The sequence below is a fragment of the Gorilla gorilla genome, chromosome 8 (genome assembly GCF_029281585.2).
Source record: "Gorilla gorilla gorilla isolate KB3781 chromosome 8, NHGRI_mGorGor1-v2.1_pri, whole genome shotgun sequence".
Lineage (NCBI taxonomy): Eukaryota > Metazoa > Chordata > Mammalia > Primates > Hominidae > Gorilla > Gorilla gorilla.
Window position 1 is genome coordinate 75,131,048 of NC_073232.2, and position 27,619 is coordinate 75,158,666.

A 27,619-nucleotide genomic window follows, 5' to 3' on the forward strand; every position below is an offset into this window, starting at 1 on the left:
ATTTCCTTTTCTAGCGCTGGCCCCAAAACGCTTGAAATCTCCACATGCAAATTCCTCAACAACAGGGTTACCAATCTGCTCTGTCTAAAGGAAGGTTCAACCCTGTTAGTTGAACACACACAAATCAGCGAAGTTACTGAGAAATCTTCTGTATAGCATTAGATGAAGTAAACCCACTTCCAACAAAATCCTCAAAGAGGTCCAAATATCCACAAGCAGACTTTACAAACAGCGTGTTTCCAAACTGCTCTATGAAAAGAAAGTTTAAACTCTGTGAGTGGAACGCACACATCACAAAGTGGTTTCCGAGAGTGATTCTCTCTAGTTTTTATACGAGGATATTTCGTTTTCTACCGTTGGCCCCAAATCGCTTGAAATCTCCACATGCAAATTCCTCAAAAAGAGGGTTTCCAATCTGCTCTGTCTAAAGGAAGGTTCAACTCTGTGAGTTGAACACACACAAATCAAAGAACTTTCTGAGAATTCTTCCTTCTAGCATTAGATGAAGAAATCCCGCTTCCAACGAAATCCTGAAAGAGGTCTAAATATCCACTTGCACACTTCACAAACAGAGTGTTTCCAAACTGCTCTATGAAAATAAAGGTTAAACTCTGTGAGTGGATCGCACACATCACAAAGTGGTTTCTGAGAATGATTCTCTCTAGTTTTTATACGAGGATATTTCCTTTTCTACCGTTTACCCCAAATCGCTTGAAACCTCCACATGCAAATTCCTCAAAAAGAGGGTTTCCAATCTACTCTGTCTAAAGGAAGGTTCAACCCTGTTAGTTGAACACACACAAATCAACGAAGTTACTGAGAAATCATCTGTATAGCATTAGATGAAGAAATCCCACTTCCAACGAAATCCTCAAAGAGGTCCAAATATCCAGTTGCAGACTTTACAAACAGAGTGTTTCCAAACTGCTCTATGAAAAGAAAGGTTAAACTCTGTGAGTGGAACGCTCACATCACAAAGTAGTTTCTGAGAATGATTCTCTCTAGTTTTTATACGAGGATATTTCCTTTTCCACCGCTGGCCCCAAAAGCTTGAAATCTCCACATGCATATTCCTCAAAAAGAGGGTTTCCAATATGCTCTGTCTAAAGGAATGTTCAACTCTGTTAGTTGAACACAAACAAATCAACGAAGTTACTGAGAAATCTTCTGTATAGCATTAGATGAAGAAATCCCACTCCCAATGAAATCCTGAAAGAGGTCCAAATATCCACGTGCAGACTTTACAAACAGAGTGTTTCCAAACTGCTCTATGAAAAGAAAGGTTAAACTCTGTGAGTGGAAAGCACACATCACAAAGTGGTTTCTGAGAATGATTCTCTCTAGTTTTTATACGAGGATATTTCCTTTTCTACCGTTGGCCCCAAAACGCTTGAAATCTCCACATGCAAATTCCTCAGAAAGAGGGTTTCCAATCTGCTCTGTCTAAAGGAAGGTTCACCTCTGTGAGTTGAACACACACAAATCAAAGAAGTTTCTGAGAATTCTTCCTTCTAGCATTAGATGAAGAAATCCCGCTTCCAACGAAATCCTCAAAGAGGTCCAAATATCCACTTGCAGACTTTACAAACAGAGTGTTTCCAAACTGCTCTATGAAAAGAAAGGTTAAACTCTGTGAGTGGAACGCACACATCACAAAGTGGTTTCTGAGAATGATTCTCTCTAGTTTTTATACGAGTATATTCCCTTTTCGACCGATGGCCCCAAAACGCTTCAAATCTCCACATGCAAATTCCTCAAAAAGAGGGTTTCCAATCTGCACTGTCTAAAGGAAGGTTCAACTCTGTGAGTTGAACACACACAAATCAAAGAAGTTTCTGAGTATTCTTCCTTCTAGCATTAGATGAAGCAATCCCGCTTCCAATGAAATCCTCAAAGAGGTCCAAATATCCACTTGCAGACTTCAAAACCAGAGTGTTTCCAAACTGCTCTATGAAAAGAAAGGTTAAACTATGTGAGTGGAACGCACACATCACAAAGTATTTTCTGAGAATGATTTTCTCTAGTTTTTATACGAGTATATTTCCTTTTGAACCGTTGGCCCCAAAATGCTTGAAATCTCCACATGCAAATTCCTCGAAAAGAGGGTTTCCAATCTGCTCTGTCTAAAGGAAGGTTCAACTCTGTGAGTTGAACACACACTAATCAAAGAAGTTTCTGAGAATTCTTCCTTCTAGCATTAGATGAAGAAATCCCGCTTGCAACGAATTCCTCAAAGAGGTCCAAATATCCACTTGCAGACTTTACAAACAGAGTTTTTCCAAACTGCTCTATGAAAAGAAAGGTTAAACTCTGTGAGTGGAACGCACACATCACAAAGTGGTTTCTGAGAATGATTCTCTCTAGTTTTTATACGAGGATATTTCCTTTTCTAGCGCTGGCCCCAAAACACTTGAAATCTCCACATGCAAATTCCTCAAAAAGAGGGTTTCCAATCTGCTCTGTCTAAAGGAAGGTTCAACTCTGTTAGTTGAACACACACAAATCAACGAAGTTACTGAGAAATCTTCTGTATAGCATTAGATGAACAAATCCCACTTCCAATGAAATCCTCAAAGAGGTCCAAATATCCACTTGCAGACTTTACAAACAGAGTGTTTCCAAACTGCTCTATGAAAAGAAAGGTTAAACTCTGTGAGTGGAACGCACACATCACAAAGTCGTTTCCGAGAGTGATTCTCTCTAGTTTTTATACGAGGATATTTCGTTTTCTACCATTGGCCCCAAATCGCTTGAAATCTCCACACGCAAATTCCTCAAAAAGAGGGTTTCCAATCTGCTCTGTCTAAAGGAAGGTTCAACCCTGTGAGTTGAGCACACATAAATCAAAGAAGTTTCTGAGAATTCTTCCTTCTAGCATTAGATGAAGAAATCCCGCTTAAAATGAAATCCTCAAAGAGGTCCAAATATCCACTTGCAGAATTTACAAACAGAGTGTTTCCAAACTGCTCAATGAAAAGACAGGTTAAACCCTGTGAGTGGAACGCACACATCACAAAGTATTTTCTGAGAATGATTCTCTCTAGTTTTTATACGAGGATATTTCCTTTTGTAACGTTGGCCCCAAAATGCTTGAAATCTCCACATGCATATTCCTCAAAAAGAGGGTTTCCAATCTGCTCTGTCTAAAGGAAGGTTCAACTCTGTTAGTTGAACACACACAAATCAAGGAAGTTACTGAGAAATCTTCTGAATAGCATTAGATGAAGAAATCCCACTTCCAATGAAATCCTCAAAGAGGTCCAAATATCCACTTGCAGACTTTACAAACAGAGTGTTTACAAACTGCTCTATGAAAGGAAAGGTTAAACTCTGTGAGTGGAACGCACACATCACAAAGTGGTTTCTGAGAATGATTCTCTCTAGTTTTTATACGAGGATATTTCCTTTTCTACCGTTGGCCCCAAAAAGCTTGAAATCTCCACATGCATATTCCTCAAAAAGACGGTTTCCAATCTGCTCTGTCTAAAGGAAGGTTCACCTCTGTGAGTTGAACACACACAAATCAAAGAAGTTTCTGAGAAATCCTCCTTCTAGCATTAGATGAAGAAATCCCGCTTCCTACGAAATCCTCAAAGAGGTCCAAATATCCACTTGCAGACTTTACAAACAGAGTGTTTCCAAACTGCTCTATGAAAAGAAAGGTTAAACTCTGTGAGTGGAACCCACACATCACAAAGTGGTTTCTGAGAATGATTCTCTCTAGTTTTTATACGAGGATATTTCGTTTTCTACACTTGGCCCCAAAACGCTTGAAATCTCCACATGCAAATTCCTCAAAAAGAGGGTTTCCAATCTGCTCTGTCTAAAGGAAGGTTCAACTCTGTGAGTTGAACACACACAAATCAAAGAAGTTTCTGAGAATTCTTCCTTCTAGCATTAGATGAAGAAATCCCGCTTCCAACGAATTCCTCAAAGAGGTCCAAATATCCACTTGCAGACTTTACAAACAGAGTGTTTCCAAACTGCTCTATGAAAAGAAAGGTTAAACTCTGTGAGTGGAACGCACACATCACAAAGTGGTTTCTGAGAATGATTCTCTCTAGTTTTTATACGAGGATATTTCCTTTTCTACCGTTGGCCCCAAAACGCTTGAAATCTCCACAAGCAAATTCCACAAAAAGAGGGTTTCCAAACTGCTCTGTCTAAAGGAAGGTTCAACTCGGTGAGTTGAACACACACAAATCAAAGAAGTTTCTGAGAATTCTTCCTTCTAGCATTAGATGAAGAAATCCCGCTTCCAATGAAATCCTCAAAGAGGTCCAAATATCCACTTGCAGAATTTACAAACAGAGTGTTTACAAACTGCTCAATGAAAAGACAGGTTAAACTCTGTGAGTGTAACGCACACATCACAAAGTATTTTCTGAGAATGATTCTCTCTAGTTTTTATACGAGGATATTTCCTTTTCTACTGCTGGCCCCAAAATGCTTGAAATCTCCACAAGCATATTCCTCAAAAAGAGGGTTTCCAATCTGCTCTGTCTAAAGGAAGGTTCAACTCTGTGAGTTGAACACACACAAATCAAGGAAGTTACTGAGAAATCTTCTGAATAGCATTAGATGAAGAAATCCCACTTCCAATGAAATCCTCAAAGAGGTCCAAATATCCACTTGCAGACTTTACAAACAGAGTGTTTCCAAACTCCTCTATGAAAAGAAAGGTTAAACTCTGTGAGTGGAACGCACACATCACAAAGTGGTTTCTGAGAATGATTCTCTCTAGTTTTCATACGAGGATATTTCCTTTTCTACCGTTGGCCCCAAAACTCTTGAAATCTCCACATGCAAATTCCTCAAAAAGAGGGTTTCCAGTCTGCTCTGTCTAAAGGAAGGTTCACCTCTGTGAGTTGAAGACACACAAATCAAAGAAGTTTCTGAGAAATCTTCCTTCTAGCATTAGATGAAGAAATCCCGCTTCCAACGAAATCCTCAAAGAGGTCCAAATATCCACTTGCAGACTTTACAAACAGAGTGTTTCCAAACTGCTCTATGAAAAGAAAGGTTAAACTGTGTGAGTGGAACGCACACATCACAAAGTGGTTTCTGAGAATGATTCTCTCTAGTTTTTATACGAGGATATTTCCTTTTCTACCGTTGGCCCCAAAACGCTTGAAATCTCCACATGCAAATTCCTCAAAAAGAGGGTTTCCAATCTGCTCTGTCTAAAGGAAGGTTCAACTCTGTGAGTTGAACAGACACAAATCAAAGAAGTTTCTGAGAATTCTTCCTTCTAGCATTAGATGAAGAAATCCCGCTTCCAACGAATTCCTCAAAGAGGTCCAAATATCCACTTGCAGACTTTACAAACAGAGTGTTTCCAAACTGCTCTATGAAAAGAAAGGTTAAACTCTGTGAGTGGAACGCACACATCACAAAGTGGTTTCTGAGAATGATTCTCTCTAGTTTTTATACGAGGATATTTCCTTTTCTACCGTTGGCCCCAAAACGCTTGAAATCTCCACATGCAAATTCCACAAAAAGAGGGTTTCCAAACTGCTCTGTCTAAAGGAAGGTTCAACTCTGTGAGTTGAACACACACAAATCAAAGAAGTTTCTGAGAATTCTTCCTTCTAGCATTAGATGAAGAAATCCCGCTTCCAATGAAATCCTCAAAGAGGTCCAAATATCCACTTGCAGAATTTACAAACAGAGTGTTTCCAAACTGCTCAATGAAAAGACAGGTTAAACTCTGTGAGTGTAACGCACACATCACAAAGTATTTTCTGAGAATGATTCTCTCTAGTTTTTATACGAGGATATTTCCTTTTCTACTGCTGGCCCCAAAATGCTTGAAATCTCCACAAGCATATTCCTCAAAAAGAGGGTTTCCAATCTGCTCTGTCTAAAGGAAGGTTCAACTCTGTTAGTTGAACACACACAAATCAAGGAAGTTACTGAGAAATCTTCTGAATAGCATTAGATGAAGAAATCCCACTTCCAATTAAATCCTCAAAGAGGTCCAAATATCCACTTGCAGACTTTACAAACAGAGTGTTTCCAAACTCCTCTATGAAAAGAAAGGTTAAACTCTGTGAGTGGAACGCACACATCACAAAGTGGTTTCTGAGAATGATTCTCTCTAGTTTTCATACGAGGATATTTCCTTTTCTACCGTTGGCCCCAAAACTCTTGAAATCTCCACATGCAAATTCCTCAAAAAGAGGGTTTCCAGTCTGCTCTGTCTAAAGGAAGGTTCACCTCTGTGAGTTGAAGACACACAAATCAAAGAAGTTTCTGAGAAATCTTCCTTCTAGCATTAGATGAAGAAATCCCGCTTCCAACGAAATCCTCAAAGAGGTCCAAATATCCACTTGCAGACTTTACAAACAGAGTGTTTCCAAACTGCTCTATGAAAAGAAAGGTTAAACTGTGTGAGTGGAACGCACACATCACAAAGTGGTTTCTGAGAATGATTCTCTCTAGTTTTTATACGAGGATATTTCCTTTTCTACCGTTGGCCCCAAAACGCTTGAAATCTCCACATGCAAATTCCTCAAAAAGAGGGTTTCCAATCTGCTCTGTCTAAAGGAAGGTTCAACTCTGTGAGTTGAACAGACACAAATCAAAGAAGTTTCTGAGAATTCTTCCTTCTAGCATTAGATGAAGAAATCCCGCTTCCAACGAATTCCTCAAAGAGGTCCAAATATCCACTTGCAGACTTTACAAACAGAGTGTTTCCAAACTGCTCTATGAAAAGAAAGGTTAAACTCTGTGAGTGGAACGCACACATCACAAAGTGGTTTCTGAGAATGATTCTCTCTAGTTTTTATACGAGGATATTTCCTTTTCTACCGTTGGCCCCAAAACGCTTGAAATCTCCACATGCAAATTCCACAAAAAGAGGGTTTCCAAACTGCTCTGTCTAAAGGAAGGTTCAACTCTGTGAGTTGAACACACACAAATCAAAGAAGTTTCTGAGAATTCTTCCTTCTAGCATTAGATGAAGAAATCCCGCTTCCAATGAAATCCTCAAAGAGGTCCAAATATCCACTTGCAGAATTTACAAACAGAGTGTTTCCAAACTGCTCAATGAAAAGACAGGTTAAACTCTGTGAGTGGAACGCACACATCACAAAGTATTTTCTGAGAATGATTCTCTCTAGTTTTTATACGAGGATATTTCCTTTTCTAACGTTGGCCCCAAAATGCTTGAAATCTCCACAAGCATATTCCTCAAAAAGAGGGTTTCCAATCTGCTCTGTCTAAAGGAAGGTTCAACTCTGTTAGTTGAACACACACAAATCAAGGAAGTTACTGAGAAATCTTCTGAATAGCATTAGATGAAGAAATCCCACTTCCAATGAAATCCTCAAAGAGGTCCAAATATCCACTTGCAGACTTTACAAACAGAGTGTTTCCAAACTGCTCTATGAAAAGAAAGGTTAAACTCTGTGAGTGGAACGCACACATCTCAAAGTAGTTTCTGAGAATGATTCTCTCTAGTTGTTATACGAGGATATTTCCTTTTCTACCGTTGGCCTCAAAATGCTTGAAATCTCCACATGCATATTCCTCAAAAAGAGGGTTTCCAATCTGCTCTGTCTGAAGGAAGGTTCAACTCTTTGAGTTGAACACACACAGATCAAAGAAGTTTCTGAGAATTCTTCCTTCTAGCATTAGATGAAGAAATCCCGCTTCCAACGAAATCCTCAAAGAGGTCTAAATATCCACTTGCAGACTTCACAAACAGAGTGTTTCCAAACTGCTCTATGAAGAGAAATGTTAAACTCTGTGAGTGGATCGCAAACATCACAAAGTGGTTTCTGAGAATGATTCTCTCTAGTTCTTATACGAGGATATTTCCTTTTCTACCGTTGGCCGCAAATCGCTTGAAATCTTCACATGAAAATTCCTCAAAAAGAGGGTTTCCAATCTGCTCTGTCTAAAGGAAGGTTCAACCCTGTTAGTTGAACACACACAAATCAATGAAGTTACTGAGAAATCTTCTGTATAGCATTAGATGAAGAAATCCCACTTCCAACGAAATCCTCAAAGAGGTCCAAATATCCACTTGCAGACTTTACAAAAAGAGTGTTTCCAAACTGCTCTATGAAAAGAAAGGTTAAACTCTGTGAGTGGAACGCACACAGCACAAAGTGGTTTCTGAGAATGATTCTCTCTAGTTTTTATACGAGGGTATTTCCTTTTCTAACGTTGGTCCAAAATCGCTTGACATCTCCACATGCAAATTCCTCAAAAAGAGTGTTTCCAATCTGCTCTGTCAAAAGGAAGGTTCAACTCTGTGAGTTGAACACACACAAATCAAAGAAGTTTCTGAGTATTCTTCCTTTTAGCATTAGATGAAGAAACCCCGCTTCCAATGAAATCCTCAAAGAGGTCCAAATATCCACTTGCAGACTTCAAAACCAGAGTGTTTCCAAACTGCTCTATGAAAAGAAAGGTTAAACTCTGTGAGTGGAATGCACACATCACTAAGTAGTTTCTGAGAATGATTCTCTCTAGTTTTTATACGAGGATATTTCATTTTCTACCGTTGGCCCCAAAATGCTTGAAATCTCCACATGCATATTCCTCAAAAAGAGGGTTTCCAATCTGCTCTGTCTAAAGGAAGGTTCAACTCTGTGAGTTGAACACACACAAATCAACGAAGTTACTGAGAAATCTTCTGTGTAGCATTAGATGAAGAAATCCCGCTTCCAACGAAATCTTCAAAGAGGTCCAAATATCCACTTGAAGACTTTACAAACAGAGTGTTTACAAACTGCTCTATGAAAAGAAAGGTTAAACTCTGTGAGTGGAACGCACACATCACAAAGTGGTTTCTGAGAATGATTCTCTCTTGTTTTTATACGAGGATATTTCCTTTTGTACCGATGGCCCCAAAACGCTTGAAATCTCCACATGCAAATTCCTCAAAAAGAGGGTTTCCAATCTGCTCTGTCTAAAGGAAGGTTCACCTCTGTGAGTTGAAGACACACAAATCAAAGAAGTTTCTGAGAAATCTTCCTTCTAGCATTAGATGAAGAAATCCCGCTTCCAACGAAATCCTCAAAGAGGTCCAAATATCCACTTGCAGACTTTACAAACAGAGTGTTTCCAAACTGCTCTATGAAAAGAAAGGTTAAACTCTGTGAGTGGAACGCACACATCTCAAAGTAGTTTCTGAGAATGATTCTCTCTAGTTGTTATACGAGGATATTTCCTTTTCTACCGTTGGCCTCAAAATGCTTGAAATCTCCACATGCATATTCCTCAAAAAGAGGGTTTCCAATCTGCTCTGTCTGAAGGAAGGTTCAACTCTGTGAGTTGAACACACACAGATCAAAGAAGTTTCTGAGAATTCTTCCTTCTAGCATTAGATGAAGAAATCCCGCTTCCAACGAAATCCTCAAAGAGGTCTAAATATCCACTTGCAGACTTCACAAACAGAGTGTTTCCAAACTGCTCTATGAAGAGAAATGTTAAACTCTGTGAGTGGATCGCAAACATCACAAAGTGGTTTCTGAGAATGATTCTCTCTAGTTCTTATATGAGGATATTTCCTTTTCTACCGTTGGCAGCAAATCGCTTGAAATCTTCACATGCAAATTCCTCAAAAAGAGGGTTTCCAATCTGCTCTGTCTAAAGGAAGGTTCAACCCTGTTAGTTGAACACACACAAATCAATGAAGTTACTGAGAAATCTTCTGTATAGCATTAGATGAAGAAATCCCACTTCCAACGAAATCCTCAAAGAGGTCCAAATATCCACTTGCAGACTTTACAAACAGAGTGTTTCCAAACTGCTCTATGAAAAGAAAGGTTAAACTCTGTGAGTGGAACGCACACATCACAAAGTGGTTTCTGAGAATGATTCTCTCTAGTTTTTATACGAGGGTATTTCCTTTTCTAACGTTGGTCCAAAATCGCTTGACATCTCCACATGGAAATTCCTCAAAAAGAGTGTTTCCAATCTGCTCTGTCAAAAGGAAGGTTCAACTCTGTGAGTTGAACACACACAAATCAAAGAAGTTTCTGAGTATTCTTCCTTTTAGCATTAGATGAAGAAACCCCGCTTCCAATGAAATCCTCAAAGAGGTCCAAATATCCACTTGCAGACTTCAAAACCAGAGTGTTTCCAAACTGCTCTATGAAAAGAAAGGTTAAACTCTGTGAGTGGAATGCACACATCACTAAGTAGTTTCTGAGAATGATTCTCTCTAGTTTTTATACGAGGATATTTCATTTTCTACCGTTGGCCCCAAAATGCTTGAAATCTCCACATGCATATTCCTCAAAAAGAGGGTTCCAATCTGCTCTGTCTAAAGGAAGGTTCAACTCTGTGAGTTGAACACACACAAATCAACGAAGTTACTGAGAAATCTTCTGTGTAGCATTAGATGAAGAAATCCCGCTTCCAACGAAATCTTCAAAGAGGTCCAAATATCCACTTGAAGACTTTACAAACAGAGTGTTTACAAACTGCTCTATGAAAAGAAAGGTTAAACTCTGTGAGTGGAACGCACACATCACAAAGTGGTTTCTGAGAATGATTCTCTCTTGTTTTTATACGAGGATATTTCCTTTTGTACCGATGGCCCCAAAACGCTTGAAATCTCCACATGCAAATTCCTCAAAAAGAGGGTTTCCAATCTGCTCTGTCTAAAGGAAGGTTCACCTCTGTGAGTTGAAGACACACAAATCAAAGAAGTTTCTGAGAAATCTTCCTTCTAGCATTAGATGAAGAAATCCCGCTTCCAACGAAATCCTCAAAGAGGTCCAAATATCCACTTGCAGACTTTACAAACAGAGTGTTTCCAAACTGCTCTATGAAAAGAAAGGTTAAACTCTGTGAGTGGAACGCACACATCTCAAAGTAGTTTCTGAGAATGATTCTCTCTAGTTGTTATACGAGGATATTTCCTTTTCTACCGTTGGCCTCAAAATGCTTGAAATCTCCACATGCATATTCCTCAAAAAGAGGGTTTCCAATCTGCTCTGTCTGAAGGAAGGTTCAACTCTGTGAGTTGAACACACACAGATCAAAGAAGTTTCTGAGAATTCTTCCTTCTAGCATTAGATGAAGAAATCCCGCTTCCAACGAAATCCTCAAAGAGGTCTAAATATCCACTTGCAGACTTCACAAACAGAGTGTTTCCAAACTGCTCTATGAAGAGAAATGTTAAACTCTGTGAGTGGATCGCAAACATCACAAAGTGGTTTCTGAGAATGATTCTCTCTAGTTCTTATATGAGGATATTTCCTTTTCTACCGTTGGCAGCAAATCGCTTGAAATCTTCACATGCAAATTCCTCAAAAAGAGGGTTTCCAATCTGCTCTGTCTAAAGGAAGGTTCAACCCTGTTAGTTGAACACACACAAATCAATGAAGTTACTGAGAAATCTTCTGTATAGCATTAGATGAAGAAATCCCACTTCCAACGAAATCCTCAAAGAGGTCCAAATATCCACTTGCAGACTTTACAAACAGAGTGTTTCCAAACTGCTCTATGAAAAGAAAGGTTAAACTCTGTGAGTGGAACGCACACATCACAAAGTGGTTTCTGAGAATGATTCTCTCTAGTTTTTATACGAGGGTATTTCCTTTTCTAACGTTGGTCCAAAATCGCTTGACATCTCCACATGGAAATTCCTCAAAAAGAGTGTTTCCAATCTGCTCTGTCAAAAGGAAGGTTCAACTCTGTGAGTTGAACACACACAAATCAAAGAAGTTTCTGAGTATTCTTCCTTTTAGCATTAGATGAAGAAACCCCGCTTCCAATGAAATCCTCAAAGAGGTCCAAATATCCACTTGCAGACTTCAAAACCAGAGTGTTTCCAAACTGCTCTATGAAAAGAAAGGTTAAACTCTGTGAGTGGAATGCACACATCACTAAGTAGTTTCTGAGAATGATTCTCTCTAGTTTTTATACGAGGATATTTCATTTTCTACCGTTGGCCCCAAAATGCTTGAAATCTCCACATGCATATTCCTCAAAAAGAGGGTTCCAATCTGCTCTGTCTAAAGGAAGGTTCAACTCTGTGAGTTGAACACACACAAATCAACGAAGTTACTGAGAAATCTTCTGTGTAGCATTAGATGAAGAAATCCCGCTTCCAACGAAATCTTCAAAGAGGTCCAAATATCCACTTGAAGACTTTACAAACAGAGTGTTTACAAACTGCTCTATGAAAAGAAAGGTTAAACTCTGTGAGTGGAACGCACACATCACAAAGTGGTTTCTGAGAATGATTCTCTCTTGTTTTTATACGAGGATATTTCCTTTTGTACCGATGGCCCCAAAACGCTTGAAATCTCCACATGCAAATTCCTCAAAAAGAGGGTTTCCAATCTGCTCTGTCTAAAGGAAGGTTCAACTCTGTGAGTTGAACACACACAAATCAAAGAAGTTTCTGAGAATTCTTCCTTCTAGCATTAGATGAAGAAATCCTGCTTCCAACGAAATCCTCAAAGAGGTCCAAATATCCACTTGCAGACTTTACAAACAGAGTGTTTCCAAACTGCTCAATGAAAAGACAGTTTAAACTCTGTGAGTGGAACGCACACATCACAAAGTAGTTTCTGAGAATGATTCTCTCTAGTTTTTATACGAGGATATTTCTTTTTCTACCGTTGGCCCCAAAATGCTAGAAATCTCCACATGCATATTCCTCAAAAAGAGGGTTTCCAATCTGCTCTGTCTAAAGGAAGGTTCAACTCTGTTAGTTGAACACACACAAATCAACGAAGTTACTGAGAAATCTTCTGTGTAGCATTAGATGAAGAAATCCCGCTTCCAACGAAATCCACAAAGAGGTCCAAATATCCACTTGCAGACTTTACAGACAGAGTGTTTACAAAATGCTCTATCAAAAGAAAGGTTAAACTCTGTGAGTGGAACGCACACATCACAAAGTGGTTTCTGAGAATGATTCTCTCTAGTTTTTATACGAGGATATTTCCTTTTCTAACGTTGGTCCGAAATCGCTTGACATCTCCACATGCAAATTCCTCAAAAAGAGAGTTTCCAATCTGCTCTGTCTAAAGGAAGGTTCAACTCTGTGAGTTGAACACACACAAATCAAAGAAGTTTCTGAGAATTCTTCCTTCTAGCATTAGATGAAGAAATCCCGCTTCCAACGAAATCCTCAAAGTGGTCCAAATATCCACTTGCAGACTTCAAAACCAGAGTGTTTCCAAACTTCTCTATGAAAAGAAAGGTTAAACTCTGTGAGTGGAACGCACACATCTCAAAGTAGTTTCTGAGAATGATTCTCTCTAGTTTTTATTCGAGGATATTTCCTTTTCTACCGTTGGCCTCAAAATCCTTGAAATCTCCACATGCATATTCCTCAAAAAGAGGGTTTCCAATCTGCTCTGTCTGAAGGAAGGTTCAACTCTGTGAGTTGAACACACACAGATCAAAGAAGTTTCTGAGAATTCTTCCTTCTAGCATTAGATGAAGAAATCCCGCTTCCAACAAAATCCTCAAAGAGGTCCAAATATCCACTTGCAGACTTTACAAACAGAGTGTTTCCAAACTGCTCTATGAAAAGAAAGGTTATACTCTGTGAGTGGAACGCACACATCACAAAGTGGTTTCTGAGAATGATTCTCTCTAGTTTTTATACGAGGATATTTCGTTTTCTACAGTTGGCCCCAAAACGCTTGAAATCTCCACATGCAAATTCCTCAAAAAGAGGGTTTCCAATCTGCTCTGTCTAAAGAAAGGTTCACCTCTGTGAGTTGAAGACACACAAATCAAAGAAGTTTCTGAGAAATCTTCCTTCTAGCATTAGATGAAGAAATCCCGCTTCCAACGAAATCCTCAAAGAGGTCCAAATATCCACTTGCAGACTTTACAAACAGAGTGTTTCCAAACTGCTCTATGAAAAGAAAGGTTAAACTCTGTGAGTGGAACGCACACATCTCAAAGTAGTTTCTGAGAATGATTCTCTCTAGTTGTTATACGAGGATATTTCCTTTTCTACCGTTGGCCTCAAAATGCTTGAAATCTCCACATGCATATTCCTCAAAAAGAGGGTTTCCAATCTGCTCTGTCTGAAGGAAGGTTCAACTCTTTGAGTTGAACACACACAGATCAAAGAAGTTTCTGAGAATTCTTCCTTCTAGCATTAGATGAAGAAATCCCGCTTCCAACGAAATCCTCAAAGAGGTCTAAATATCCACTTGCAGACTTCACAAACAGAGTGTTTCCAAACTGCTCTATGAAGAGAAATGTTAAACTCTGTGAGTGGATCGCAAACATCACAAAGTGGTTTCTGAGAATGATTCTCTCTAGTTCTTATACGAGGATATTTCCTTTTCTACCGTTGGCCGCAAATCGCTTGAAATCTTCACATCAAAATTCCTCAAAAAGAGGGTTTCCAATCTGCTCTGTCTAAAGGAAGGTTCAACCCTGTTAGTTGAACACACACAAATCAATGAAGTTACTGAGAAATCTTCTGTATAGCATTAGATGAAGAAATCCCACTTCCAACGAAATCCTCAAAGAGGTCCAAATATCCACTTGCAGACTTTACAAACAGAGTGTTTCCAAACTGCTCTATGAAAAGAAAGGTTAAACTCTGTGAGTGGAACGCACACATCACAAAGTGGTTTCTGAGAATGATTCTCTCTAGTTTTTATACGAGGGTATTTCCTTTTCTAACGTTGGTCCAAAATCGCTTGACATCTCCACATGCAAATTCCTCAAAAAGAGTGTTTCCAATCTGCTCTGTCAAAAGGAAGGTTCAACTCTGTGAGTTGAACACACACAAATCAAAGAAGTTTCTGAGTATTCTTCCTTTTAGCATTAGATGAAGAAACCCCGCTTCCAATGAAATCCTCAAAGAGGTCCAAATATCCACTTGCAGACTTCAAAACCAGAGTGTTTCCAAACTGCTCTATGAAAAGAAAGGTTAAACTCTGTGAGTGGAATGCACACATCACTAAGTAGTTTCTGAGAATGATTCTCTCTAGTTTTTATACGAGGATATTTCATTTTCTACCGTTGGCCCCAAAATGCTTGAAATCTCCACATGCATATTCCTCAAAAAGAGGGTTTCCAATCTGCTCTGTCTAAAGGAAGGTTCAACTCTGTGAGTTGAACACACACAAATCAACGAAGTTACTGAGAAATCTTCTGTGTAGCATTAGATGAAGAAATCCCGCTTCCAACGAAATCTTCAAAGAGGTCCAAATATCCACTTGAAGACTTTACAAACAGAGTGTTTACAAACTGCTCTATGAAAAGAAAGGTTAAACTCTGTGAGTGGAACGCACACATCACAAAGTGGTTTCTGAGAATGATTCTCTCTTGTTTTTATACGAGGATATTTCCTTTTGTACCGATGGCCCCAAAACGCTTGAAATCTCCACATGCAAATTCCTCAAAAAGAGGGTTTCCAATCTGCTCTGTCTAAAGGAAGGTTCACCTCTGTGTGTTGAAGACACACAAATCAAAGAAGTTTCTGAGAAATCTTCCTTCTAGCATTAGATGAAGAAATCCCGCTTCCAACGAAATCCTCAAAGAGGTCCAAATATCCACTTGCAGACTTTACAAACAGAGTGTTTCCAAACTGCTCTATGAAAAGAAAGGTTAAACTCTGTGAGTGGAACGCACACATCTCAAAGTAGTTTCTGAGAATGATTCTCTCTAGTTGTTATACGAGGATATTTCCTTTTCTACCGTTGGCCTCAAAATGCTTGAAATCTCCACATGCATATTCCTCAAAAAGAGGGTTTCCAATCTGCTCTGTCTGAAGGAAGGTTCAACTCTGTGAGTTGAACACACACAGATCAAAGAAGTTTCTGAGAATTCTTCCTTCTAGCATTAGATGAAGAAATCCCGCTTCCAACAAAATCCTCAAAGAGGTCTAAATATCCACTTGCAGACTTCACAAACAGAGTGTTTCCAAACTGCTCTATGAAGAGAAATGTTAAACTCTGTGAGTGGATCGCAAACATCACAAAGTGGTTTCTGAGAATGATTCTCTCTAGTTCTTATATGAGGATATTTCCTTTTCTACCGTTGGCAGCAAATCGCTTGAAATCTTCACATGCAAATTCCTCAAAAAGAGGGTTTCCAATCTGCTCTGTCTAAAGGAAGGTTCAACCCTGTTAGTTGAACACACACAAATCAATGAAGTTACTGAGAAATCTTCTGTATAGCATTAGATGAAGAAATCCCACTTCCAACGAAATCCTCAAAGAGGTCCAAATATCCACTTGCAGACTTTACAAACAGAGTGTTTCCAAACTGCTCTATGAAAAGAAAGGTTAAACTCTGTGAGTGGAACGCACACATCACAAAGTGGTTTCTGAGAATGATTCTCTCTAGTTTTTATACGAGGGTATTTCCTTTTCTAACGTTGGTCCAAAATCGCTTGACATCTCCACATGCAAATTCCTCAAAAAGAGTGTTTCCACTCTGCTCTGTCAAAAGGAAGGTTCAACTCTGTGAGTTGAACACACACAAATCAAAGAAGTTTCTGAGTATTCTTCCTTTTAGCATTAGATGAAGGAACCCCGCTTCCAATGAAATCCTCAAAGAGGTCCAAATATCCACTTGCAGACTTCAAAACCAGAGTGTTTCCAAACTGCTCTATGAAAAGAAAGGTTAAACTCTGTGAGTGGAATGCACACATCACTAAGTAGTTTCTGAGAATGATTCTCTCTAGTTTTTATACGAGGATATTTCATTTTCTACCGTTGGCCCCAAAATGCTTGAAATCTCCACATGCATATTCCTCAAAAAGAGGGTTCCAATCTGCTCTGTCTAAAGGAAGGTTCAACTCTGTGAGTTGAACACACACAAATCAACGAAGTTACTGAGAAATCTTCTGTGTAGCATTAGATGAAGAAATCCCGCTTCCAACGAAATCTTCAAAGAGGTCCAAATATCCACTTGAAGACTTTACAAACAGAGTGTTTACAAACTGCTCTATGAAAAGAAAGGTTAAACTCTGTGAGTGGAACGCACACATCACAAAGTGGTTTCTGAGAATGATTCTCTCTTGTTTTTATACGAGGATATTTCCTTTTGTACCGATGGCCCCAAAACGCTTGAAATCTCCACATGCAAATTCCTCAAAAAGAGGGTTTCCAATCTGCTCTGTCTAAAGGAAGGTTCAACTCTGTGAGTTGAACACACACAAATCAAAGAAGTTTCTGAGAATTCTTCCTTCTAGCATTAGATGAAGAAATCCTGCTTCCAACGAAATCCTCAAAGAGGTCCAAATATCCACTTGCAGACTTTACAAACAGAGTGTTTCCAAACTGCTCAATGAAAAGACAGTTTAAACTCTGTGAGTGGAACGCACACATCACAAAGTAGTTTCTGAGAATGATTCTCTCTAGTTTTTATACGAGGATATTTCTTTTTCTACCGTTGGCCCCAAAATGCTAGAAATCTCCACATGCATATTCCTCAAAAAGAGGGTTTCCAATCTGCTCTGTCTAAAGGAAGGTTCAACTCTGTTAGTTGAACACACACAAATCAACGAAGTTACTGAGAAATCTTCTGTGTAGCATTAGATGAAGAAATCCCGCTTCCAACGAAATCCACAAAGAGGTCCAAATATCCACTTGCAGACTTTACAGACAGAGTGTTTACAAAATGCTCTATCAAAAGAAAGGTTAAACTCTGTGAGTGGAACGCACACATCACAAAGTGGTTTCTGAGAATGATTCTCTCTAGTTTTTATACGAGGATATTTCCTTTTCTAACGTTGGTCCGAAATCGCTTGACATCTCCACATGCAAATTCCTCAAAAAGAGAGTTTCCAATCTGCTCTGTCTAAAGGAAGGTTCAACTCTGTGAGTTGAACACACACAAATCAAAGAAGTTTCTGAGAATTCTTCCTTCTAGCATTAGATGAAGAAATCCCGCTTCCAACGAAATCCTCAAAGTGGTCCAAATATCCACTTGCAGACTTCAAAACCAGAGTGTTTCCAAACTTCTCTATGAAAAGAAAGGTTAAACTCTGTGAGTGGAACGCACACATCTCAAAGTAGTTTCTGAGAATGATTCTCTCTAGTTTTTATTCGAGGATATTTCCTTTTCTACCGTTGGCCTCAAAATCCTTGAAATCTCCACATGCATATTCCTCAAAAAGAGGGTTTCCAATCTGCTCTGTCTGAAGGAAGGTTCAACTCTGTGAGTTGATCACACACAGATCAAAGAAGTTTCTGAGAATTCTTCCTTCTAGCATTAGATGAAGAAATCCCGCTTCCAACAAAATCCTCAAAGAGGTCCAAATATCCACTTGCAGACTTTACAAACAGAGTGTTTCCAAACTGCTCTATGAAAAGAAAGGTTATACTCTGTGAGTGGAACGCACACATCACAAAGTGGTTTCTGAGAATGATTCTCTCTAGTTTTTATACGAGGATATTTCGTTTTCTACAGTTGGCCCCAAAACGCTTGAAATCTCCACATGCAAATTCCTCAAAAAGAGGGTTTCCAATCTGCTCTGTCTAAAGAAAGGTTCACCTCTGTGAGTTGAACACACACAAATCAAAGAAGTTTCTGAGAATTCTTCCTTCTAGCATTAGATGAAGAAATCCCGCTTCCAACGAAATCCTCAAAGAGGTCCAAATATCCACTTGCAGACTTTACAAACAGAGTGTTTCCAAACTGCTCAATGAAAAGACAGGTTAAACTCTGTGAGTGGAACGCACACATCACAAAGTAGTTTCTGAGAATGATTCTCTCCAGTTTTTATACGAGGATATTTCTTTTTCTACCGTTGGCCCCAAATCGCTTGAAGTCTCCACATGCATATTCCTCAAAAAGAGGATTTCCAATCTGCTCTGTCTAAAGCAAGGTTCAACCCTGTTAGTTGAACACAAACAAATCAATGAAGTTACTGAGAAATCTTCTGTATAGCATTAGATGAAGAAATCCCACTTCCAACGAAATTCTCAAAGAGGTCCAAATATCCACTTGCAGACTTTACAAACAGAGTGTTTCCAAACTGCTCTATGAAAAGAAAGGTTAAACTCTGTGAGTGGAATGCACACATCACAAAGTGGTTTCTGAGAATGATTCTCTCTAGTTTTTATACGAAGATATTTCCTTTTCTACCGTTGGCCCCAAAACGCTTGAAATCTCCACATGCAAATTCCTCAAAAAGAGGGATTCCAATCTGCTCTGTCTAAAGAAGGTTCAACTCTGTGAGTTGAATACACACAAATCAAAGAACTTTCTGAGAATTCTTCCTTCTAGCATTAGATGAAAAAATCCCACTTCCAACGAAATCCTCAAAGAGGTCCAAATATCCACTTGCAGACTTCAAAACCAGAGTGTTTCCAAACTGCTCTATGAAAAGAAAGGTTAAACTCTGTGAGTGGAACACACACATCACAAAGTGGTTTCTGAGAATGATTCTCTCTAGTTTTTATACGAGGATATTTCCTTTTCTTCCGATGGCCCCAAAATGCTTGAAATCTCCACATGCAAATTCCTCAAAAAGAGGGTTTCCAATCTGCTCTGTCTAAAGGAAGGTTCAACTCTGTGAGTTGAACACACACAAATCAAAGAAGTTTCTGAGAATTCTTCCTTCTAGCATTAGATGAAGAAATCCCGCTTCCAACGAAATCCTCAAAGAGGTCCAAATATCCACTTGCAGACTTTACAAACAGAGTGTTTCCAAACTGCTCTATGAAAAGAAAGGTTAAACTCTGTGAGTGGAACGCACACATCACAAAGTGGTTTCTGAGAATGATTCTCTCTAGTTTTTATACGAGGATATTTCGTTTTCTACAGTTGGCCCCAAAACGCTTGAAATCTCCACATGCAAATTCCTCAAAAAGAGGGTTTCCAATCTGCTCTGTCAAAAGGAAGGTTCAACTCTGTGAGTTGAACACACACAAATCAAAGAAGTTTCTGAGTATTCTTCCTTTTAGCATTAGATGAAGAAACCCCGCTTCCAATGAAATCCTCAAAGAGGTCCAAATATCCACTTGCAGACTTCAAAACCAGAGTGTTTCCAAACTGCTCTATGAAAAGAAAGGTTAAACTCTGTGAGTGGAACGCACACATCACAAAGTAGTTTCTGAGAATGATTCTCTCTAGTTTTTATACGACGATATTTCCTTTTCTACCATTGGCCCCAAAATGCTTGAAATCTCCACATGCATATTCCTCAAAAAGAGGGTTTCCAATCTGCTCTGTCTAAAGGAAGGTTCAACTCTGTTACTTCAACACACAAAAATCAACGAAGTTACTGAGAAGTCTTCTGTGTAGCATTAGATGAAGAAATCCCGCTTCCAACGAAATCCTCAAAGAGGTCCAAATATCCACTTGCAGACTTTACAAACAGAGTGTTTACAAACTGCTCTATGAAAAGAAAGGTTAAACTGTGTGAGTGGAACGCTCACATCACAAACTAGTTTCTGTGAATGATTCTCTCTAGTTTTTATACGAGTATATTTCCTTTTCTACCGTTCGCCCCAAAAGCTTGAAATCTCCACATGCATATTCCCCAAAAAGAGGGTTTCCAATCTGCTCTGTCTAAAGAAGGTTCAACTCTGTTAGTTGAACACACACAAATCAACGAAGTTACTGAGAAATCTTCTGTATAGCATTAGATGTAGAAATCCCACTTCCAATGAAATCCTCAAAGAGGTCCAAATATCCACTTGCAGACTTTACAAACAGAGTGTTTCCAAACTGCTCTATGAAAAGAAAGGTTAAACTCTGTGAGTGGAACGCACACATCACAAAGTGGTTTCTGAGAATGAATCTCTCTAGTTTTTATACGAGGATATTTCCTTTTCTACCGATGGCCCCAAAACGCTTGAAATCTCCACATGCAAATTCCTCAAAAACAGGGTTTCCTATCTGCTCTGTCTAAAGGAAGGTTCAACTCTGTGAGTTGAACACACACAAATCAAAGAAGTTTCTGAGAATTCTTCCTTCTAGCATTAGATGAAGAAATCCCGCTTCCAACGAAATCCTCAAAGAGGTCCAAATATCCACTTGCAGACTTTACAAACAGAGTGTTTCCAAACTGCTCTATGAAAAGAAAAGTTAAACTCTGTGAGTGGAACGCACACATCACAAAGAGGTTTCTGAGAATGATTCCCTCTAGTTTTTATACGAGGATATTTCTTTTTCTACGTTGGCACCAAAATGCTTGAAATCTCCACATGCATATTCCTCAAAAAGAGGGTTTCCAATCTGCTCTGTCTAAAGGAAGGTTCAAATCTGTTAGTTGAACACACCCAAATCAACGAAGTTACTGAGAAATCTTCTGTGTAGCATTAGATGAAGAAATCCCGCTTCCAACGAAATCCTCAAAGAGGTCCAAATATCCACTTGCAGACTTTACAAACAGAGTGTTTCCAAACTGCTCTATGAAAAGAAAGGTTAAACTCTGTGAGTGGAACGCACACATCACAAAGTGGTTTCTGAGAATGATTCTCTCTAGTTTTTATACGAGGATATTTCCTTTTCTACCGTTGGCCACAAAACCCTTGAAATCTCCACATGCAAATTCCTCAAAAAGAGGGTTTCCAATCTGCTCTGTCTAAAGGAAGGTTCAACCCTGTGAGTTGAGCACACATAAATCAAAGAAGTTTCTGTGAATTCTTCCTTCTAGCATTAGATGAAGAAATCCCGCTTTCAACGAAATCCTCAAAGAGGTCTAAATATCCACTTGCAGACTTCACAAACAGAGTGTTTCCAAACTGCTCTATGAAGAGAAATGTTAAACTCTGTGAGTGGATCGCAAACATCACAAAGTGGTTTCTGAGAATGATTCTCTCTAGTTCTTATACGAGGATATTTCCTTTTCTACCGTTGGCCGCAAATCGCTTGAAATCTTCACATGCAAATTCCTCAAAAAGAGGGTTTCCAATCTGCTCTGTCTAAAGGAAGGTTCAACCCTGTTAGTTGAACACACACAAATCAATGAAGTTACTGAGAAATCTTCTGTATACCATTAGATGAAGAAATCCCACTTCCAACGAAATCCTCAAAGAGGTCCAAATATCCACTTGCAGACTTTACAAACAGAGTGTTTCCAAACTGCTCTATGAAAAGAAAGGTTAAACTCTGTGAGTGGAACGCACACATCACAAAGTGGTTTCTGAGAATGATTCTCTCTAGTTTTTATACGAGGGTATTTCCTTTTCTAACGTTGGTCCAAAATCGCTTGACATCTCCACATGCAAATTCCTCAAAAAGAGTGTTTCCAATCTGCTCTGTCAAAAGGAAGGTTCAACTCTGTGAGTTGAACACACACAAATCAAAGAAGTTTCTGAGTATTCTTCCTTTTAGCATTAGATGAAGAAACCCCGCTTCCAATGAAATCCTCAAAGAGGTCCAAATATCCACTTGCAGACTTCAAAACCAGAGTGTTTCCAAACTGCTCTATGAAAAGAAAGGTTAAACTCTGTGAGTGGAATGCACACATCACAAAGTAGTTTCTGAGAATGATTCTCTCTAGTTTTTATACGAGGATATTTCATTTTCTACCGTTGGCCCCAAAATGCTTGAAATCTCCACATGCATATTCCTCAAAAAGAGGGTTTACAATCTGCTCTGTCTAAAGGAAGGTTCAACTCTGTGAGTTGAACACACACAAATCAACGAAGTTACTGAGAAATCTTCTGTGTAGCATTAGATGAAGAAATCCCGCTTCCAACGAAATCTTCAAAGAGGTCCAAATATCCACTTGAAGACTTTACAAACAGAGTGTTTACAAACTGCTCTATGAAAAGAAAGGTTAAACTCTGTGAGTGGAACGCACACATCACAAAGTGGTTTCTGAGAATGATTCTCTCTTGTTTTTATACGAGGATATTTCCTTTTGTACCGATGGCCCCAAAACGCTTGAAATCTCCACATGCAAATTCCTCAAAAAGAGGGTTTCCAATCTGCTCTGTCTAAAGGAAGGTTCAACTCTGTGAGTTGAACACACACAAATGAAAGAAGTTTCTGAGAATTCTTCCTTCTAGCATTAGATGAAGAAATCCTGCTTCCAACGAAATCCTCAAAGAGGTCCAAATATCCACTTGCAGACTTTACAAACAGAGTGTTTCGAAACTGCTCAATGAAAAGACAGTTTAAACTCTGTGAGTGGAACGCACACATCACAAAGTAGTTTCTGAGAATGATTCTCTCTAGTTTTTATACGAGGATATTTCTTTTTCTACCGTTGGCCCCAAAATGCTAGAAATCTCCACATGCATATTCCTCAAAAAGAGGGTTTCCAATCTGCTCTGTCTAAAGGAAGGTTCAACTCTGTTAGTTGAACACACACAAATCAACGAAGTTACTGAGAAATCTTCTGTGTAGCATTAGATGAAGAAATCCCGCTTCCAACGAAATCCACAAAGAGGTCCAAATATCCACTTGCAGACTTTACAGACAGAGTGTTTACAAAATGCTCTATCAAAAGAAAGGTTAAACTCTGTGAGTGGAACGCACACATCACAAAGTGGTTTCTGAGAATGATTCTCTCTAGTTTTTATACGAGGATATTTCCTTTTCTAACGTTGGTCCGAAATCGCTTGACATCTCCACATGCAAATTCCTCAAAAAGAGAGTTTCCAATCTGCTCTGTCTAAAGGAAGGTTCAACTCTGTGAGTTGAACACACACAAATCAAAGAAGTTTCTGAGAATTCTTCCTTCTAGCATTAGATGAAGAAATCCCGCTTCCAACGAAATCCTGAAAGTGGTCCAAATATCCACTTGCAGACTTCAAAACCAGAGTGTTTCCAAACTTCTCTATGAAAAGAAAGGTTAAACTCTGTGAGTGGAACGCACACATCTCAAAGTAGTTTCTGAGAATGATTCTCTCTAGTTTTTATTCGAGGATATTTCCTTTTCTACCGTTGGCCTCAAAATCCTTGAAATCTCCACATGCATATATCTCAAAAAGAGGGTTTCCAATCTGCTCTGTCTGAAGGAAGGTTCAACTCTGTGAGTTGAACACACACAGATCAAAGAAGTTTCTGAGAATTCTTCCTTCTAGCATTAGATGAAGAAATCCCTCTTCCAACGAAATCCTCAAAGAGGTCCAAATATCCACTTGCAGACTTTACAAACAGAGGGTTTCCAAACTGCTCTATGAAAAGAAAGGTTATACTCTGTGAGTGGAACGCACACATCACAAAGTGGTTTCTGAGAATGATTCTCTCTAGTTTTTATACGAGGATATTTCATTTTCTACAGTTGGCCCCAAAACGCTTGAAATCTCCACATGCAAATTCCTCAAAAAGAGGGTTTCCAATCTGCTCTGTCTAAAGGAAGGTTCACCTCTGTGAGTTGAACACACACAAATCAAAGAAGTTTCTGAGAATTCTTCCTTCTAGCATTAGATGAAGAAATCCCGCTTCCAACGAAATCCTCAAAGAGGTCCAAATATCCACTTGCAGACTTTACAAACAGAGTGTTTCCAAACTGCTCAATGAAAAGACAGGTTAAACTCTGTGAGTGGAACGCACACATCACAAAGTAGTTTCTGAGAATGATTCTCTCCAGTTTTTATACGAGGATATTTCTTTTTCTACCGTTGGCCCCAAAATGCTTGAAATCTCCACATGCATATTCCTCAAAAAGAGGGTTTCTAATCTGCTCTGTCTAAAGGAAGGTTCAACTCTGTTAGTTGAACAGACACAAATCAACGAAGTTACTGAGAAATCTTCTGTGTAGCATTAGATGAAGAAATCCCGCTTCCAACGAAATCCACAAAGAGGTCCAAATATCCACGTGCAGACTTTACAGACAGAGTGTTTACAAAATGCTCTATGAAAAGAAAGGTTAAACTCTGTGAGTGGAAGGCACACATCACAAAGTGGTTTCTGAGAATGATTCTCTCTAGTTTTTATACGAGGATATTTCCTTTTCTAACGTTGGTCCGAAATCGCTTGACATCTCCACATGCAAATTCCTCAAAAAGAGAGTTTCCAATCTGCTCTGTCTAAAGGAAGGTTCAACTCTGTGAGTTGAACACACACAGATCAAAGAAGTTTCTGAGAATTCTTCCTTCTAGCATTAGATGTAGAAATCCCGCTTCCAACGAAATCCTCAAAGAGGTCCAAATATCCACTTGCAGACTTTACAAACAGAGTGTTTCCAAACTGCTCTATGAAAAGAAAAGTTAAACTCTGTGAGTGGAACGCACACATCACAAAGTGGTTTCTGAGAATGATTCTCTCTAGTTTTTATACGAGGATATTTCCTTTTCTACCGTTGGCCCCAAAACGCTTGAAATCTCCACATGCAAATTCCTCAGAAAGAGGGTTTCCAATCTGCTCTGTCTAAAGGAAGGTTCAACCCTGTGAGTTGAGCACACATAAATCAAAGAAGTTTCTGTGAATTCTTCCTTCTAGCATTAGATGAAGAAATCCCACTTCCAATGAAATCCTCAAAGAGGTCCAAATATCCACTTGCAGACTTTACAAACAGAGTGTTTCCAAACTGCTCTATGAAAAGAAAGGTTAAACTCTGTGAGTGGAACGCACACATCACAAAGTGGTTTCTGAGAATGATTCTCTCTAGTTTTTATACGAGGATATTTCCTTTTCTACCGTTGGCCCCAAAACGCTTGAAATCTCCACATGCAAATTCCTCAGAAAGAGGGTTTCCAATCTGCTCTGTCTAAAGGAAGGTTCAACCCTGTTAGTTGAACACACACAGATCAAAGAAGTTTCTGAGAATTCTTCCTTCTAGCATTAGATGAAGAAATCCCGCTTCCAACGAAATCCTCAAAGAGGTCCAAATATCCACTTGCAGACTTTACAAACAGAGTGTTTCCAAACTGCTCTATGAAAAGAAAGGTTATACTCTGTGAGTGGAACGCACACATCACAAAGTGGTTTCTGAGAATGATTCTCTCTAGTTTTTATACGAGGATATTTCCTTTTCTACAGTTGGCCCCAAAACGCTTGAAATCTCCACATGCAAATTCCTCAAAAAGAGGGTTTCCAATCTGCTCTGTCTAAAGGAAGGTTCACCTCTGTGAGTTGAACACACACAAATCAAAGAAGTTTCTGAGAATTCTTCCTTCTAGCATTAGATGAAGAAATCCCGCTTCCAACGAAATCCTCAAAGAGGTCCAAATATCCACTTGCAGACTTTACAAACAGAGTGTTTCCAAACTGCTCAATGAAAAGACAGGTTAAACTCTGTGAGTGGAACGCACACATCACAAAGTGGTTTCTGAGAATGGTTCTCTCTATTTCTTATACGAGGATATTTCCTTTTCTACCGTTGGCCCCAAATCGCTTGAAGTCTCCACATGCATATTCCTCAAAAAGAGGATTTCCAATCTGCTCTGTCTAAAGCAAGGTTCAACCCTGTTAGTTGAACACAAACAAATCAATGAAGTTACTGAGAAATCTTCTGTATAGCATTAGATGAAGAAATCCCACTTCCAACGAAATTCTCAAAGAGGTCCAAATATCCACTTGCAGACTTTACAAACAGAGTGTTTCCAAACTGCTCTATGAAAAGAAAGGTTAAACTCTGTGAGTGGAATGCACACATCACAAAGTGGTTTCTGAGAATGATTCTCTCTAGTTTTTATACGAAGATATTTCCTTTTCTACCGTTGGCCCCAAAACGCTTGAAATCTCCACATGCAAATTCCTCAAAAAGAGGGTTTCCAATCTGCTCTGTCTAAAGAAGGTTCAACTCTGTGAGTTGAACACACACAAATCAAAGAACTTTCTGAGAATTCTTCCTTCTAGCATTAGATGAAAAAATCCCACTTCCAACGAAATCCTCAAAGAGGTCCAAATATCCACTTGCAGACTTCAAAACCAGAGTGTTTCCAAACTGCTCTATGAAAAGAAAGGTTAAATTCTGTGAGTGGAACACACACATCACAAAGTGGTTTCTGAGAATGATTCTCTCTAGTTTTTATACGAGGATATTTCCTTTTCTTCCGATGGCCCCAAAACGCTTGAAATCTCCACATGCAAATTCCTCAAAAAGAGGGTTTCCAATCTGCTCTGTCTAAAGGAAGGTTCAACTCTGTGAGTTGAACACACACAAATCAAAGAAGTTTCTGAGAATTCTTCCTTCTAGCATTAGATGAAGAAATCCCGCTTCCAACGAAATCCTCAAAGAGGTCCAAATATCCACTTGCAGACTTTACAAACAGAGTGTTTCCAAACTGCTCTATGAAAAGAAAGGTTAAACTCTGTGAGTGGAACGCACACATCACAAAGTGGTTTCTGAGAATGATTCTCTCTAGTTTTTATACGAGGATATTTCGTTTTCTACAGTTGGCCCCAAAACGCTTGAAATCTCCACATGCAAATTCCTCAAAAAGAGGGTTTCCAATCTGCTCTGTCTAAAGGAAGGTTCAACCCTGTGAGTTGAGCACACAGAAATCAAAGAAGTTTCTGTGAATTCTTCCTTCTAGCATTAGATGAAGAAATCCCGCTTCCAACGAAATCCTCAAAGAGGTCTAAATATCCACTTGCAGACTTCACAAACAGAGTGTTTCCAAACTGCTCTATGAAGAGAAATGTTAAACTCTGTGAGTGGATCGCAAACATCACAAAGTGGTTTCTGAGAATGATTCTCTCTAGTTCTTATACGAGGATATTTCCTTTTCTACCGTTGGCCGCAAATCGCTTGAAATCTCCACATGCAAATTCCTCAAAAAGAGGGTTTCCAATCTGCTCTGTCTAA